This window comes from Galeopterus variegatus, unplaced genomic scaffold (genome assembly GCF_000696425.1).
Source record: "Galeopterus variegatus unplaced genomic scaffold, G_variegatus-3.0.2 Scaffold82, whole genome shotgun sequence".
Taxonomy (NCBI): domain Eukaryota; kingdom Metazoa; phylum Chordata; class Mammalia; order Dermoptera; family Cynocephalidae; genus Galeopterus; species Galeopterus variegatus.
In genome coordinates, this window is record NW_007726193.1 from 529,917 (window position 1) to 547,960 (window position 18,044).

General features: G+C 40.6%; 1 protein-coding gene across 1 annotated transcript in view; it reads left to right on the plus strand.

Annotated features, from left to right (window-relative positions):
* The window catches only part of PPEF1 (protein phosphatase, EF-hand calcium binding domain 1), a 117,235-nt gene that overhangs the window by 6,811 nt on the left and 92,380 nt on the right, over positions 1-18,044 (plus strand). The window contains exons 2-3 of the mRNA XM_008579852.1: positions 12,774-12,860; positions 14,992-15,093. The gene's annotated coding sequence lies outside the window, so the exon portion shown is untranslated. The remainder of the gene's footprint in view (positions 1-12,773; positions 12,861-14,991; positions 15,094-18,044) is intronic.

Genomic DNA, 18,044 nt, shown 5'->3' on the forward strand with positions numbered 1-18,044 from the left:
TCAATGATAAAAATAAGGAAAACAAACACTTCTTTAGTGTTTGCTGTGTACAAGGGTACTTCCAAAAGTTCATGGAGAAATAGGATTAAAAGATAATACGAATTTTTCCATGAACTTTTTGGACACCCCTCATATTAGGGACTATTTTGAGCTCTTTGCTCATATTAACTCATTTAATTCTCACAAGAACTCTGTGAGAAAGATACTGTTATGCTTAGTTTACAGGTAACAAAACTGAGGTACAGAATAATTAGGAAACTAGATTAAGTCATACAGCTGGTAAGTAAGGGAGCAGGGTTTTAAATCCAGGCCAGCTGGCTCCATAGGCTGTTTAATCTCTGCACTATACTTCCTGATTTTCTTTGATTTGTAACGTGTCCAGCTAAAACAGTTTGATTTCCTGGGCTCCCTTACAGCTGGGAGAGACTGCGTGACACAATTCTGGCCAATCAGATGTATTTAAATAGGTAGCCTTCAAAAACAGTTCTTTAAAAGGAAGTGGACTCAGGTGGAATGCTCCATTTTGCCCTTAAGTTCTTTACTTTCTGCCCAGAATGTGGATGTAATGCTGGAAGCAGAGCAGCCATTTTGTGACTATGAGTTGACAGTTATGAAGAAGAAAGCCATGTGGCTTGGCTGAAAGAAGGAAGTTGCCTGGGTCCCAGCCCCAGATTTCCTACTTTCAGATTCCTTGTTACGTGTGGAAAAATAAAACCCCTAATTTTTTTTTTTTTTTAATTTTTATTTTGTCAATATACAATGTATATGATAAAACCCCTAATTTTTAATGTCACTGTTTAGTGGGAGTTTCAGTTACATAGGGAAAATACAAACCCTATTGATTCAACATTCCCACATTTCTCACCTGTAATGTCTATACCATTTTGACAGTGTCTTTAATCTGCCCACCAGCTACTGAGGGATTACTCTGTGTTCCAGTCTCATTTTCTTTGGCAGCTGACCGGTAAGGGGATGCAAACCCTTGACCTTGTGTTATAACACCGCACTCTAACCAAATGAGCTAACTGGCCAGCCTCAGTCCCTTGATTGAAGTTGTTTATTATCACATGCCTGCACTATGTCTAGGAGCACAGTGTTGGGCAGTGTGGGAATTTTTTAAAAAGCATATGACATGGCCCTATCTGAAGAAGTTTGAAGACTAATTTGTTCTGAGATGTTAATAGAATATAATGGCTTTATGTGGTTTCCCTATCCTAGGATGTTATTGGATTTAAATTAGAGCCCTGTCTCCTCTCTTGAAGAAGAAACTTGAGAGTGGAGAAGGCAGATGGGAGAGGGGGGCAGGGTTATATGCAAAAGTCTGTCTAACAGTAGAGAAGACCTCGTGTGGTATTCCTAACCACATTCAATGAGATTAGATTTTACAGAGATAGCCACTCTAGAGAGATCAGCCCAAAATGCTTTGTCTCCCCCTCTCTTACTTAACTCATAAGTGAGTCTTGAGATGGCCCTTATTTCTAAAGTCACTCCCCTAGGACTGTGAAACTGAGCACAGAACAATTTGGCAACTAACCACTCCTATAGAGCCGCACTCAAAAGGCAACATGTGGTAGCAACCAATGTTAATTGGTGATGGGAAGAAGATGGGCCACTCCCTCTACCTCCTCAACATTTATTGTCTTATTTAGATTTCCACGTGGATTCAACTGTGCACATAAGACTCACCTCTAAGCTGTTCTCTATAGTCTGATGGAAAGATCGCAAGAGTGGGGCAGGTGTTAAACCAAAATCATATTGTACATTTTTATTAGTAATTTAAGTATTTGGGATTTTTTTTGATGCAATTATAATCTGAAGGCTATGTACAATCATAAAACCAAACCAATTAGAAGTTTGTTTAACTCAGTTAGAGGCTGTCTCCAGGCTAGCAGTTCTCCTCTGCTAAATCCTGTTGAAATGCAGTGGATTCTATTTTGTGCAGAATGAGCAGGCTGCCATGACAACTGTCTGTGAATATTATTTCAAAATTAGTCATAGGTTTCCAGTGTCTGCCTCTGGGCTCACTGTTCATTCTAAAGCCCGGATGCACATCTATTCTTAATGGAGTTTTCCTGGACATGTTTACAAAAAACAAAAATAAAACACTTTCAGCTGGTTGACTTTTTTACTTTTGGAAAAGAAATTTGAATTAATTCACATAATTGCAAATTAATTGTGGATTTTTTTGCTGTTTTTTCTTTTAGAAAGGTAATTTGGATATGAATTTATATTGTGCTTGAATATCGATTTTATTAAGTAGATGCATTAGACCAGAGTTAGGAAAGTTCTCCCCTAGGTGTATAGTCTTTACATTAAAATTATGATTTTTTTCATCTAAAAGTATCAGAAGGAATCTTGTGGTTGCAAGTGACAGAAGATCCAACCCAAACTGAGTTAGCAAAACCAGTTTCAAATGAATCTGGTTTGAAAATTCCATAGGTAACGTTTGATCCAGAGATTTATGATGGAGGGTTCCAGCTCTATTTCCCTGCCCTTCTCTTGGTTTGTCATTTTCCATGTGTCAGTTTCACCCCCTGTTATGGCTGTCTTCATGGTGACAGTCTTGCTCAGAGCACCACACTTGGTGGAGATGAGTGAGTTTGTCTCAGACCTAGCTCCAAGAGCCCTGAGATTCATTGGTATTACCTGTTTTTAATGATGTGCCCACCTTGAACACTTCCTTTTGCCGGGAGAAGAGGATGTGCTGTCTTAGGCCTGAGTTATGTGCCCATTCCTAAACAATCACTGTTGCTTGAGCAATGGGCTATGCTAATTGGTCTAAGCCAATCAGGGCCCATACTTAGAGTTGGGGGAGGGGTGTGTCAATCCCAGGCAAATCACATAGCTGAGAATAGGGGGAGGGTTGATTTCAAAAAGGAAAATTGGAGCCTATTACAAGGAGGTTGGGGAAATATTTGCTAGCCACCTAGTTAGGGAACAGATGTTGGCCTAACAACAACAACAACAACAACAATAGCTCACATTTATTGAATATATGAGCCAGGTACCATTCAAACCACTTTACAAGTATATTGGTTAGAGAGGGTGTTTGGCTGTGTGTAATAAGGTAAATGAAATAGCAAGGGCTTAACACAGAGGTGTTGGGGTTTTTCTCACATTATGTGAAGCCAAGAGACAAGCAGCTTCACATAGTCATCCATGTCTCAGGCTTGTCTTTCGATCTTTCTGCATCATCATTCTCAGTGTGAGGCTTTCTTCCTAATGCTTACAACATGGCTGCTGCTCCTCTAGGCATTTTGTCTTGGTTTCAGGCAGAGTCAGGAAAGAGCAAGGAGGAAAAGGCTTGTGCCAGCTCAGTCTTTTCCTTTTTATCAGGAAAATAGTTTTTCTGGAAGCTCAGCCAATAGATTTCTGCTCATATCTCTTTGGCCAGAACTGTGTCATGTGACCACCATTAGCTGCAAGGGAGTCTAATAAATCAAGTTTTATTGGCTGAGCACATTGCCACCTAGAACAAAACTAGGGTTTTATTGGTAAGGAAGAAAGGGAGAATGGATGTTGGTTAAGCAACTATCAGTGGCTGCCACAATACATATTAACTTATTTATTCTTTACATCAACCCAGTGTGGTTGGTACTATTACTGTCCTGATGAAGAAACAGACTCAGAGAGGTTATGTAATTTGCCCAAGCTCACATACAGCTGTTAAGTGGTGGAACTAGAAAATGAACCCAAGCAAGCTAACTCTAGAACCTAATTCTGTTGTGCTCCCAGACACATCCTGAGCCACAGGCCAGACCACATTTCTTGTTTAGGATGTGTATCTGCTTGGGAAATGCAGGCTTCTCCTAGAAATGGTAGCTAATATTTGTTTAGCAATTTGTAGTTTATGAGGACATTTCCACTTTAATTATTCCCTTTAAATATTACTATCCCCATTTTAAAATAAGGAAACTGAGGCTCAGAGGAATTATGTAAGTTGTCTAAGGTCCCAGGTTGTAAGTGGCAGAGCTTATATCTCCTTAAAATTACAAGAACTGACTCCTGGTTCCCTTATCTTCCTACTCTTCCATGCACAGAGGACTTCATTTTGAACTTTTTTAAATGACCATATTTTGCTCTGGACCCTATATCAACCTCATGACCTTCTCAGGAAAAACAGTCCAGAGAAATCTTGGATCTCTCACCAACTTGTTTTCATAGTGTTCTTTTCACGTAGCCACACAAACAGGAGCGTGGCATATCAGCAGGAATTGTGTTCAGTAGTAACAGAGACCGAACAGGGGAGATTACTTTTATCTCACATAATGTAAAATCCAGAGCTTCATCCAAAAAATGAAAGTATTAGTTACAAATGGCTTTTATTGACCTGTTCATGTAAAAGAGTCATTAAACATATAGAAATTTCTTGTCATTACTTACATCAGGTTAATTTATATTACTTTTCTTTAATACTACTTTGTAAATTGGATTTTCACTGAATAAGAATGACAGTTCACCTCACTGGGGTAAATTAGTGAAGTTCTACTACATTACTGATACCTCAATTTGCTTATAATTGTTATTTCTCTCATTCTTTCCAAATATTTGAAATCTTTAGCTTATAGCATTGCTTCCTTTATATATCACAACATTTTTTTTGTTTTGGTGATACTGCCGAGTAGACCATAAAAATCACAAGAACACTGTAGAATATAGTTTGACTTCAAAACTCATTAAAGAGTGGAGTGAAGAAGAAATAGCGATTAAAAAATAAATAAAAATTTTGTGTTTTAGAGCAGTGCCACTCAAAATATGTGTCACCATCACCTGGGAGCTTATTAGAAATACAAATTCACACGCCCCACCCCAGAACTACTGAATCTGAACCCCTGGGGGTTGGGCCCAGTAATCTGTTTTGACAAAATCCCCAAGTGATTTGTAGGTACATTAAAAATTGAGAAGTACTGTTTTAGGAAGTTTCATGTAATTGAGTTGTAAGAGACTCACAGATTGTATAGTCTTTGAATATTGGTAAAAATAAGAACTTCAGCTTTAGTAAACCCTAGATTCTCCTTTGAATGTCCCTAAATCATAGACTCCAGTTATCTACTCCAGATTGTGAGCCTTAGCTTGAGTGTATGCTTGACTCCATCTTCCTATCAACACCTTCACCTAATTAATCCCTATTCATCCTTCAGATGTCACCTTCAAAGGTGACTTCCTCAGAGAAGCCTTTGCTTGACCTCCTGACTCCTCTCATAATAAGAGTACCTGTCCTTTGCAATTTTACATTTAATTTTATGATTATTTGATTAACATTTATTTCCTCCACTAGGCTATAAACTTCAAGAGGGAAGGGACTTAGTTTTCTTAATTAGTATATCCCCAGAGTGTAAACAGTAGCTGGCACACAATAGATGCTTGACAAATATTTGTTGAATGAATATATGAATGAAATCAAGACCTGAATAAGTGTTCTCAAAGAAAATGCTCTAAAAACTTTTCCAAAGACTTCACCTTAAACTCTTATCATCTGAGGCAGTGACAGCAAGAGTTTTGAAAAGAAAGCCATGGATCTTTTCCAGGCCTTGTTTTAGCTAATAGTTTCAAAATCCCTCCACGAAACAATTTGTTCTTTTTTTTCCCCATGTTTATGAACACAAAAACAGTTGACAGGGAGGTATTGGGGGCAAAAAGAAAGCTTGAAGAACCTGGAATCTGCCTTTCAATAAGAAAGCAGTGGTTTTCTCATTCAGGTTGTGTTGTCCACATTCCATGGGCAGTTAACTGCCATATCTGCATCCTTCATTGTGGGGTTGCCAAAGCAACCTATTAAAGATTCTAGAATGAATCTACCTCTAAAAGATTCCAGGTGAGGCCGAGGATTCCTCTTCAAGTAAGACCTATAAGTGAGATGATGGGTTGTGTCCTGAGCTTACAGGTCACGCTGAAAGATTCAACAACCCGTGAAGTGAAGATCTAGGAGTCTTATTTTCCTTGAATCTGTGTGGAACTGATAAAACCTAGAGGGAAGGGTAAGAGCACTTAATGTACCAGATGAATTGAGTAAGATCTGGGGAGGCACAGGGCCATATTATTGAAAGTTAACCTGCTTCCTCTGTTGGTTTAGTTGTTTGGCCCAACTCTTGTAGACTTTATGTTTTATGTATGAAGTTTATCGTACTTTAATATACAGTCATGTGTCACTTAATGATGGGAATATGTTCTGAGAAATGTGTTAGGCAATTTCATTGTTGTGCAAACATCAGAGTGTACTTAACACAAACCTAGATGGTATAGCCTACTACACACCTAGGCTACAGCCTATGGCTCTGACCATCATATATGTACTCTGTCGTGGGCTGAAATGTTGTTATGTGGCATATGACTGTATATTATATTTATAGGGTGGAATCAGGTCACCTTGATGTAGTGGAAAGAGTATAGGCCACTGAGTCACAAGACTGACTTTGGGGAGGCCACCTAACATCTCTAGGCCTGGCTTCCTCTCCTATAAAATAGAGATCTCCGAGGGCCTTTCTGAGCAAGTCCAAAGGACCAGAGTATCTAATCACATCACAGGCTCACCTGTTACAGAGCTCTGGGCTGAGAACCTCATGATGGTCTTGTAACACAACTCCATTGTCTGTGCCTAGATCAGTTTTGTCCAATTCTCAGTGCTTTGACATGAAAGGGAGTTATATAAATGTATATTCGTTGTTTTACTTTTGTCTTGGAATGGCAGATTATAGCTCCTGCAGAAGGGATGTAAGAAAAAATAAGGAATTACCATTGCTCTGCCACTGACTCATGCTAGATGTCAAACTGAGGTACATGCAAAACGCAAGCACATACAAGATAAAAGAACAGATTGTGGCAATATTTAAAAACATCACAGCTCCCTAAATAAGAAGCAGTTCTCATAAGCCTATTTGGAATTCACGCAAAACACCCATAACTCTGAAAATCTGAACTGTACATTGCCCAGGTAAATTACTTCTATGTGGTAATTATTGGTAAAAGTATATGTGGATTATATGGTAGTCCAAGTCTCCCTTGGTTTACAGATTCCCTCTCTCCCTGGCTTCTTACTTTCAGCCTCCTTGTTTGCTCCTTACTCTTCTTTTTAATGTCTCTATTCTCCAGTGTTCTGCTTTTGCCCCTATAGCCTTCTTACTCGATAAGCTTTCCCTGGCCATTTTATCTTCTTTAATCACTTCAGCTATTGTCAGTAACCTGATGACCTCCCGAATCTTACTCTCCAGTCCTGAATTATTTCCTGGGCTCTAAACCCAGGTTTCTACTGCGTATGGGACATTTCAACAGTGAGATCTCATGAGCACTCAGATTTAGCACACCCCTAACTGAACCCATTACTTTTCTCTGCCATAAATATGCCTATCCCCTTTGTGTCTGACTCTCATACTGTTTAATACCCTATTAGAATTAATGGCATCTTCCTAAACTGTAAATCATAAGAAGGCAGGGACCATGTCTGTCTTGTCCACCATTGTATCCCCAGCACCTAGCACAGTGCTTAGCACATGGTAGACACCGAGTAAGTATTGTTGAATAAATGATGAATCCATCTTTTCTTCCAAACTGGAAACTTTGGAATCCTCCTTGATGCCCCTGTCTCCCTCACTCCCCATACCCAGTCTGAGACCTGTTGGGTTTATTACATAAAACTCTTTTACATTCGGTCCCTCCCTCCTCTCCATCCCCACTGCCACAGCTTTAATTCAGCCCTTACCAGCTATCTTCTGTATTATTGCAGGAGCCTCGTCATTGGTCTAACTACTGTCGGCTTTCCCCAGATTCATCACCATCTGATCCCCAGTGTGATCTTCCTACAGTTTGAATCTAATCAGATTACCCTCAGGCTCCCCTTAACTTAAACAGGGTTTGCAATCTGACAGCCTCAAACTGAACCCACGCAGTCTATATAGTGTTTTGAGAAAAAGAGAATTACTGTATTTCGTTGATTCTGAGATGTACATTTTTTCTCGTTTTAGAATCTCTGATATTGGGATGTATCTTAAAATTGATAGAGTGCCATAGTTTGATTGGTGGTGGTTTTCTTTCTTACTGGTACATAACATAATAATGCATCCTGTAACTGATGGCATCTTAAATTTGCTGAAATACACTTGTGCTAACATTTAAAAATAGAGAGATCCTACATAAAAGTATGTTCAGCTTCTCTTACGTTGGGCAACATTGGGCCAGGATTTCTGGATGCCAGCTTGAGATGGAGCTAGCAGTAAGCAGCAGCTGCCTCATTTAGACAAAAGCTCTCGACAGTGTCCCGTGCTTTCCACTCAGGCTGCTTTATTCATTTATATTATCTGCTCAAACCCATTAAGCATTTGAAATTACAATCTCTGACTGATAGGTTAAAGTCCAAATTCTTTGTTGTGATTTGTAAGAATGCTCTCAGTTGGTACCAATCTACCTTCCCAGTTTAATGTCTCCAACCTCCACTCTATACACCTACTATCCCCTAATCTCAAAAAACATTACTCAAACATAAAATGCTCCCATGTTTTCTGGAATGCCCCACCTTTTATGCTCTTGGAAACATTTCCTGGTTTTCCCAGGCAGAGCTGATTTCTTTCTGGACTCCAGTAGTACGTGGGCATATCTCTGTGCCTACACCTCCTGTCTTGAAATTGTTTGTATGTATGCCTGTGTCCCTCATTACACTGTGAACCTGGTAGGGGAATGCATCATAATTTATTCATCATTGTCTCCCTGCCTCCAAGCTGGAACGTGCTCAGCAAGGATCTGTTGAGTAAAGAATGGATGGGCTGCACCTTCTGACTGGAATCTCGGTGTTTTTGAGTTTTCCCCATGGAAAGAAAACTAAAAGAGAAGTTAGAGGGAGGGGCAAGTGTTTTCTGAGTTGACAGCAGAAGATACTGTTTCTGGCTGCAATTTAGGAAGTCCTGGGCAGTCAAGGTCAGCCTCTCAGGACTCCAGTATCTATAGACCCAAAGGCGCTAAACCAGAGTCAGCTCTGTGAAGTTTTTTAAAAATGTATTTTTAAATTAGCATAGAATGCAATTGACTTGTTGTACAGTTCTGTGAATTTTAACACATGGATAGATTAGTGTAACCACCACCATAATCAGGATACAGAACATTGCCCCCCAAAACTCCCTCCTGCTAGCTCTTTGTAGTCACTCGCCCTCTCCCACCCCTGGCAGCCACTAATCAGTTCTCTGTCACTAAGTTTTGTCTTTTTGAGAATGTCATATAAATGTCTGTCACCTTTTAAGCTTGGCTTCTTTCACTCAGCATAATGCCTTTGAGATCCATCCAGGTTGCATGTATCAACAGTTCATTCCTTTTAATTGCTAAGTAGTATTTTACTGTATGGATATCCCAAAGTTTGTGTAATTCATTCACCCATCGAAGGACATTTGGGCTGTTTTTAGTATTTGACTGTATGAATGTGTACATAGGTTTTTGTGTAAATAGAAAATTTCTATTTCTCTAGAGCAACTAACCAGGAGTAGAATTGCTGTCATATGGTACATGTATGTTCAACTTTATAAGAAACTACCAAACTCTTTTTCAGAGTGGCTGTACTACTTTACATTACTACCAGCAAAGTATTAGAGTTCTAGTTGCTCCGGATTCTAACCAGCACTGGGTATTGTTTGTATTTTTTAAAAAGATTTAACCATACTAATAGGTGTATAGTGGTATCTCATTGCAGTTTTAATTTGAATTTCTGCTTCCTTGAATCCAGTCTGGGGGAACTGCAGGGGAAAAAATAAGTTAAACTCACTGCCACATCAGTGACGCTTCAAATTCCCATCTGTTTCCATAATCTGCCTTCTACCATTTACTTTTCAGAGTCCTTATGTTACTTATTTATTGCTGTGTAACAAATTACAAGAAAATATAGTGGCTTAAAACAACACACATTTATGATTTCACAGTTTCTGTGGGGCAGGAACCTGGGCAAGGCTTACCTGTGCCCTCTACTTCAGGATCTGTGATGAGCTTCTGCAATTGAGGTGTTGACTGGGCTGCAGTCATCTGAAGGCTTGACTGGGGAGGGATCCACTTCCAAGCTCATGTGGTTGTTGGCAGAATTCAGTTCCTTGTGGCCTGTTTGACTGAGGGCCTTAGTTTCTTGCTGGCTTTTGGTCAGGGACTTCTCCCAGTCCTTTGTCACATGGGCCTCTTCAATATGGCTGCTTACTTCATTGAAAGCATTCAAGCTGTGAAAGTGATAGAGTCTGCTAGTAAGACCAAAAGTCACAATCTTTTATAACCTAGTTACAGAACTGACATCCTGACGCTGTTGCCATGTTCTATTGATTAGAAACAAGTCACTTGGTCCAGCTCACACTCAGGGGGAGGGTATTACACAAGGGCATGAACTGACCAGGAGGCAGGGATCATTGGAGCATCTTAGAGCCTGCCTGCGATAGTCCTCAAATAGCTGCTGATTGGATTCTGTTCATGTGTTCATTCCATGGGAGAGACAAAGTAGAGTGGGTAGAATGTCCTTTCTCCATCTTACCCAGAGAATGGACCCTTGATATGGGCATATTTATTTATTTACAACTAATACTACTGAACTCATCTATTATGTACATGATCAAATATACATGGAAATAGAAAAGTTAGCAAGAATAAGAAAATAGATAAAATGGAGAAAACTATGAAGGTTTTGATTTGATATATGAACATTCAAGGTTAATTTAAGGAGACCTTTTAAACTCAAGCCGTCTAGGACCAATCTAGGGTTAGATTAAGCAGTGATGAAAATTTAAGTCCTGGTATCTACTAATCTTCTATTTATTAAATCAAAACTAAGGAAAGTCCAACTTTTGTATCTACGGTGGAGCCTTTTCAAAGCTGAACTGCCACACCTCAGCATATGACAGCTCTTTCAGCCTGTCATTGGGGTTGCTGACCAGTGATCCCAACAGACACATCTGGCCAGTACTGACCTTAATGAATTTGTTCCACTTGATAGTGGCTCATAACCCACCTTTGATTTCTTATAATGACTTCTTAATGACTTGCCAAATCTGGTCTCTTTTTTCTTTGATTTAATGGGGTATTTCAATACCCAGAACTCACCCTTGGAAATATGCTTAATCTTTTCTCTTTATTTAAATGTAAAATTACTTAGTATTCCTTTCCTCTCTTTAAAAGGGAGCAGGCCCCTTAAATCAGGATTCCTTGAATTTTTTTGATCATGAATCCCTCATGGTAAAAGGTTTTTGAGAATGGACCCTTGATACAGGCATATTTATTTATTTACAACTAGTACTACTGAACTCATCTGTTATGTACATGATCAAATATACGTGGAAATAGAAAAGTTAGCAAGAATAAGAAAATAGATAAAAATATGAGTTTTAATGTTTGTTTTCTGCTCTCCAATGGATCTCTGCACATCTGCTGTGGGCCAGGAACCCCAATTTTGGAGACTACTAGGGGTTAGGAAGTGATAATTGGATATGATTGCTTACTATTGGCCCCAGCACCAGAAGGCTACCTGAGAGTTGCCAGAGCTGGGAGGCCAGCCGCACCCGAGCTCCCCTGCTTTGGTACTATCCGGCATTGAGGTATCAGGAGCCAGAAGTGGATGGACGCCTTAAGTACCCACCACCAAACAGATCTGTGCATGTTGCTGTTATTTCAGTCTACTCCTCAATCCAGCTGCTTTGCCTAGATCCTAGCATACTTCTCAGGGTGTGTCATGATTAATAATAGGAGCTGCCCGTTAGAATTACTTTGCCTTGGCAGAAGTTGGAACTATGGCCAGCTCTAGGAAGCTTGTGAAATAGGAGAGGTTTGCCTACGATGTCCTCTTTCTCCCTTGCGAGATAGCCAGCCTGCTCCGATCCCCTCTGTTTTTCCATAGTTTGCCATGGACTAACTACGTGTCATGGTTTGGGTTCCCTTAGAAGGTTCCCTTAGAAGCAGAGCCTGAGACAAGCATTTGAGAGCAAGAAGTGTATTTGGAAGGTGAAGGCAAAGCCAGTAGGAAAGTGGGGAAGTGAGAAAGGAAGGGGGGGCAACCAAGAAAGAGTAAGTCCACCCGAAGAGCTGGAGAGGGCAGCCATTTTTTAATCTTGACAGATTGGTACCTTTCTCTACTGGCCTGGTTCCCCTCTCCCATTTCACATCCTTGTTAAGTACTGTAGAACAGGTATATCTATGAGAACACCCTCTTCTCCTACTTTTTTCTTCTGGCCAATGCCTGCTCAGTTGTCAGGCCTCAGCCTGTACATCCCTTCTAGAAAGCCTTCTCTCTTCCCCCTTTCTATTACAGGGCTCTTTCTTTGTGCCCCCGTAGTGTCCTTTACCTGTTCTATTGAAGATTTTATCATACTATATTGCTTTTGTTTATTCATGTAGTAGATATTTATGTGCCTGGGCACTGTTATATGTACCTGGAGCTTGTATTTTAATAGGGGAGACAGATTTCAATTTGTAATTTTATTGTAATTTCTTATGTACTTACGTGTTTGCCCCACCCAATCATGTGTATTTTGTTCACCATTTATGTTCCTGTCCTTCAGCACAGTGTCCGCCACGTAGGAGGTGCTCAATAAACATTTGTTGAATTGAATGGAAGAGCACGAGGCATCTTAATTAAGGATGATTTGGTATTGCCATGGCCTTTCTCTGGGGGTAATCCGATCTCTCACTTTTCCTATTGGCTGTTTTCATATGGTAATATGCCCCTCGAGAAATAAATTGATCCACCTTAACTGTTAGGTGTATAAATCTGTTAATGAGTAGCTTTTGAACTGTTAACATTACTTTGCCCTTTATTTTTTTCTTTTTTTCAGGCTAGGAGACCACATCCCTGCTCAGTTGAAAGAAAGCCAGAGAGCATCTGAGAAGAGGCTGAAAACTGAATTTTGCAAACACACAAGGTGCTGACCCAGGGAGTATAGTGTAATGATTAGAAATAGGGGTAGGGGTTCTAGAGTCAATGTGCCTGGGTTCAGATCCCAGCTCTGCCCCTCGTTTGCTGTTTGACTTTGGGCTATAGTTCCTAATGTGTAAATAGGGATTATAATAATATAGACTTCTTAGAATGGTGTGTGGATTAAATAAGATCAACACGTGTAAAATTAATAAGTGCCTAGAACATGGTAAGTGCTCCATAAATGTTATTATCATTATTGTGATTTATTCACATACATCAGTGTTGGTTCATTTAACAATTGGAGGCTGATTGTAGGATTCCTTGTAATTTTCATTTCAATATCCTTTGTACAATAGAAAAATACAGTGAAGTTGTTCATTTAAAGCAAATTCTAAGTTTTAAACAAATCACATAAAGGGCACAGCCAATCCAGTCCATGGTCCAGAGGCTGGCCATTAAAATAGCCACCTAAAGCATGAGTTTTTTTCCCCCTCCTTTCCTTTCTTTCTGTGATTAAACAAATATATTTGGTGAGTACATTTTATGCATTCGGTGCTGGGGATGCCAAGAGGAAGGAATGACATGGAGACTCCTTTAGGAGTTCACATGTAAGAAGGCAATTTACAACATACTTTGGGAAGCTATAATTGGACACACACATGGCTTTGAGAGCCAGAAGACAGAGTGACTAATTCTCTTTTGGTGATTCAGGGAAGGCTTCACACAGAGGAGGTGACATGTGAACAACTGTATGTAGACATAGCTATCATTTAAACGCTGTGGATTGAATAGGCATTTGGCCAGGAAAGCCAGCCATATAGCTACATTGTCCACTATTTTTTCAGGAGCCTGGGTAATTATGCTGTCATTTACAATGTGTGTGACAGGCTCATCAGGTCCTAGTCTTGGCGTTTCAACCATGGAAACCTGTACGGTTGTATTGCCTCACAATGAGGCCCTCTGATAATATTCAATATGCTAATAGGAATACAGAAGCCCAAAGCTGCCTTTCCAGTTGTTTTTGAAGTGACGCCATTAGATTAAATAGCAAACTAGGTAGCCACTTTACTAAATCTCCTGTAGCTATCAATTGCAGAAAGGAATTGGGCTAAAGAGCAGCTTGGGTGTGATCATGAAATGGCTATGGCTGGAGTGCTTTAAGTCCTAGTTGGTGAAGCCTAAGGACAACAAGCTTGAAAACATGCTGTGTAACCAGCTGGGAAGAGTTTGGGAGAAAAATTGCTGCCAGTGCAGCTAGTCAGCATGAGACTCTGGAAGAAAGACCACCCTTGGGTTGCCTTGAAAGATAGGAGAATTGTGGCTGCTGGCATCCATTACTGACATTGGCACTTTGGGTTTCCAAATGTGCCTTCCTCCTCTTCCTTCTGAAACTCAGCAAAATTACAGATCAACTTTCCTTTTCCTTTCTGCTAATGAGGAGAGGTGACTCTCCCTTTCACACACAGGTTCTCTAACAAGGAGCTAATTGAACACCTGGTGGAATACAAATATCACATGAATTAGTTTATAGCACTGCACCCAATGACTGCTCCCTTAAACCCATCCCTTTCTAGTCCTAAGGAGCAATGTTTAGTTTTCCCACTACCTTCTCTTCATTGTACTCAGGTTACTGTAGTGTTTTCTAAAAATTATCCTCAGTTGATCTAAAGAATGCTTTTCTGCCCTTATTGATGGAAATTCTCTTATCTACTTTGTACTGATGCAGATTATTTATGCAAATAGCAGCCAGGTCTGGCCTGTACAGAGCCTGGTCCCCTAGGAAGCAGTCATGTGACCACTGACTTTGCAGCCCATTACTTGAGCACATCCCTTTATCTCCAGGCCAGACACAGAGCAGGGTTGGGGCAGACAGCTGCGGCTCACAGCCAGCTTGGCCTCTCCTAGATCTGTGGCTCTGGGCTCGCCTGCCAGCCTGAAAGGCAAAGCAGCCTGGCCCTGTTCTAGTTCTAGTTATTTCTTTATGTATGTTTGTGTACGTGTATTTATTTATTTATTTAAGCAAGAGCTCTTCCTGTAGACATGTGAGCTGTGTGCATGTGTATGTATGGGGCGGGGGGAGGGTAGGGTTGGGTGGAGCTCCAGGGAGAGCTGGAATTCTACCTCTTTTCTTTCAGACCTCTGCATTCCCTCATAGGGAAGGTTTTTTCTTGTCTTTGTTTCTCTCGTAACACCTGGTGTGAGGAAAAACCTCTGCATTGTCCAAGCAGAAGAAACAGGTAATATGTTTGTTTGTTCTTAGGCATTTGGGGCAAGCAGAATTCTACACTGTAAACATATATTCTGTGGCAATGAAACAGGGAACATGCACTCCTTGGAGTAAATTTTATTGCTGTGTAATTTCTCAGAATAATTTTTCTCAGAGATGCTGGTTATAAGTCAGTTGTCATCATTTTAAGAAGGTGTACAGATGACTTTGCAATCTGAAAGATTGTGGCCTATTTCAGATAAACTTGTTATTTGGAAAAGTTCTGTGGTCACTTGGGCGAGAGCCAGAAAATGAAGGAAAGGATACCTTGAGAAACCCTTCTAGGTCTCTCATATGGTATTCCCCAAACTCCACTACACAACTTTATATTTAGAAATTTTCCTTTAGCTCCCTTGGCCTCTTATAATCCTAGAGGACCACAGGGTTTCCATTTATCTGTAAGAAATGGAAACAGAATTCCTTGTAATGTTCGAGTTTTCTTTAGTGATTTAGTTCTCACATAGACTGGTCAGATTGGATCCTGAAACCAAGGCATAGCTAGCCTTTTTGTGGACAGACATTTTTGTTATTTAATGATTAAACAGTGAGTCTTCAGTTCTGCCACTAATCAGCTGTGTCTCAGTTCCTTCACCTTTAATGTGGGGGTGGTGATACTACCTTGAAGGTTTGCTGTGAAGATTAACTGGAATAATAGAAATATAAAGCACCTATCACATGCTTTATATAGTAGTCCCTTAATAAATAGTAGTGATTTTAGCTATTATTATTATGACGACGACGACTACTACTACTAGTATAAAATTCTTTCAGATCTTAGAGCTCTTGGTGAAAAGAGCCCATTTGTTTGTGAGTCTTCAAGTATCCCAGAACCTGTAGGCACCCAGGGAGTTTAATCTCTGGGAGACCCCAGACAAAGCATTCTGGAGGAAGAGATTTGAGCAAACACAGTGAGCACCTACCTATGCATGGCCCCTTTAACTCATTGGCTAAGAAGAGTTGCTCTTCGTTCAAGCTAGTTTTTTTCCTACCACTGAGCTCCTCATTAAGTCATCAGTATAAGTTAGTAAGGTATATGGTATCATCCCTATTTTCTTATGAGAAAACTGAGGTGCAGAGGAATTAATGACTGAGAATTCAAATTCCGGTTTGTGTGACTTCTAAACTCAAGGCTCCACTGGGCCAGGGTTAGGCAGTTAGGAACAATAGTTCTTGAAATGTTCTACCTCAAATGGGTCCCCTGCTAGGCTCTTTGGGAAACAGTGGTCAGCTCTCAGAGATTCACAGACGCATCAATATATTGAAGGCTCTGAGAAGTCCTGCAATAAAGAGACCTGTTTAACCCTACCTCTCCTGAACTTATCTGATAGTGGGACCTTTTTTTGTCTTATTTCTAGAATTATAAATCTATAGAACTACTCTTCCTCAAACACACTTTGGAAAACCTGGTACCAGGCCAAGCTGCCTCTTGATTACAATCATGTCTGATGTACCAATAGACCCCTTCAGACACCGTCTGGTGGTCAGTATAGTTTCTCCCCTTTTCTTATCCATTCATTTGATGAGACCCGGGAGGAATCACCAGGTTAGTCTTGCAGACCTCTCCTTATTCCTTTAAGACCCCAGACACAGCAAATGCTACAGTGTTCTACTGGAAAGAGCGGTGGAAGGAACCTTTCTAGCATGGCCTTCCTACCCCACCCTATGCCCCTTAATTATATTTAGGCCACAGACATCACGCTATAAAACCTCTGTTTCAATGAATACCAAAGAGAATGCTGTAAGGTGAGTCTGATAAGGTATCTGTCTGCCGTGCTAGTGTCTACACAGTCCGGGGGGAAAGAATTAGACATCTACTGAACTCCCACTGTGGGGGTGGGGGTGGGGTGGGGTAGGGGTTTGGTGCCAATTGAATGACTGTGGGTTCCAGATTTGAGTTCCTCAGGGCCAGAGCTAGAGTAGGAATTTCTCACAAAAGCCAACATCTCTAGGAACATCTGAGTTTCTAGAATGGGGAACTACACAACTGACATCTAGAATGCCAGAGGTGGAATCATGGCTAGGGTGGCTTAACCAAGGTGTGGGAGTTGGGCAGAGATGCACTTTGAAATAAAATAGTGTTAAGAATGAATAAGAACAACTTGGAGAGGCTGGGCTAGCACTTGGAGTGTGCTTGGTGGTGGAGGTTAGGTTGGCTCCAAGTGCCATCTTTTGTTCTTTCCTTGCATTTTCAGCTTTGGAAATGAAAAATGGTTAGGATGAAAAGAACCAAACACCATCAAACACTCCCATCCTCCAGTTCTCTCCACTCACCCCCAACACACACGCACAGTAAAAACCTTTTAGCAGAAGCTTTTCCTTTTGCAGAGTATGAGTGCCAGTTATGACTCACTATTTTATATTTACTCTTTCAAACCATCCTTGGTATGTTTTGGAAGGAGTAGCAGCACTGGGCAAGCACTTGCCAAAATCCACCCCAGTGATTTGTGTCACTGACTAGACATCCTTAGGCCTTTGTAAACCCTGCAGAAGCCCCCCACTTCTTGAGCCTGAGAACCCCTTTCAGGCCCCGGGGAATTGCTCCTTAGAGACTTCTTTAGTGCACTAAGTGCTTTTCTAATGCTGACAGAGGGTGGGGAATGGAAGAAGCTTAGGTTTTACCAAGTAATGGAAAATCCTTAAATCATTTTTATCAGCTTTACCCCTTAATTATATTTAGGCCACAGACATCAGGCTATAAAACATGTGTATGTGTCTGAGGACAGAGATGTCCTCAAAGGCACATACACTGCCTTACAAGCTTGCTTCCCCCCCTACCTTGAAGTCTAGGTTGGGCAGCGTGTGGGAGTGGTAAGTGGCACCTTGCCTTAACCAGCTCATATTTTGGTGAGAACTAAAAAGAACTGATTTTTTTTTTTTTGTCTTTTTGTCTTTTTTCGTGACCGGCAACGGATCGCAACCCTC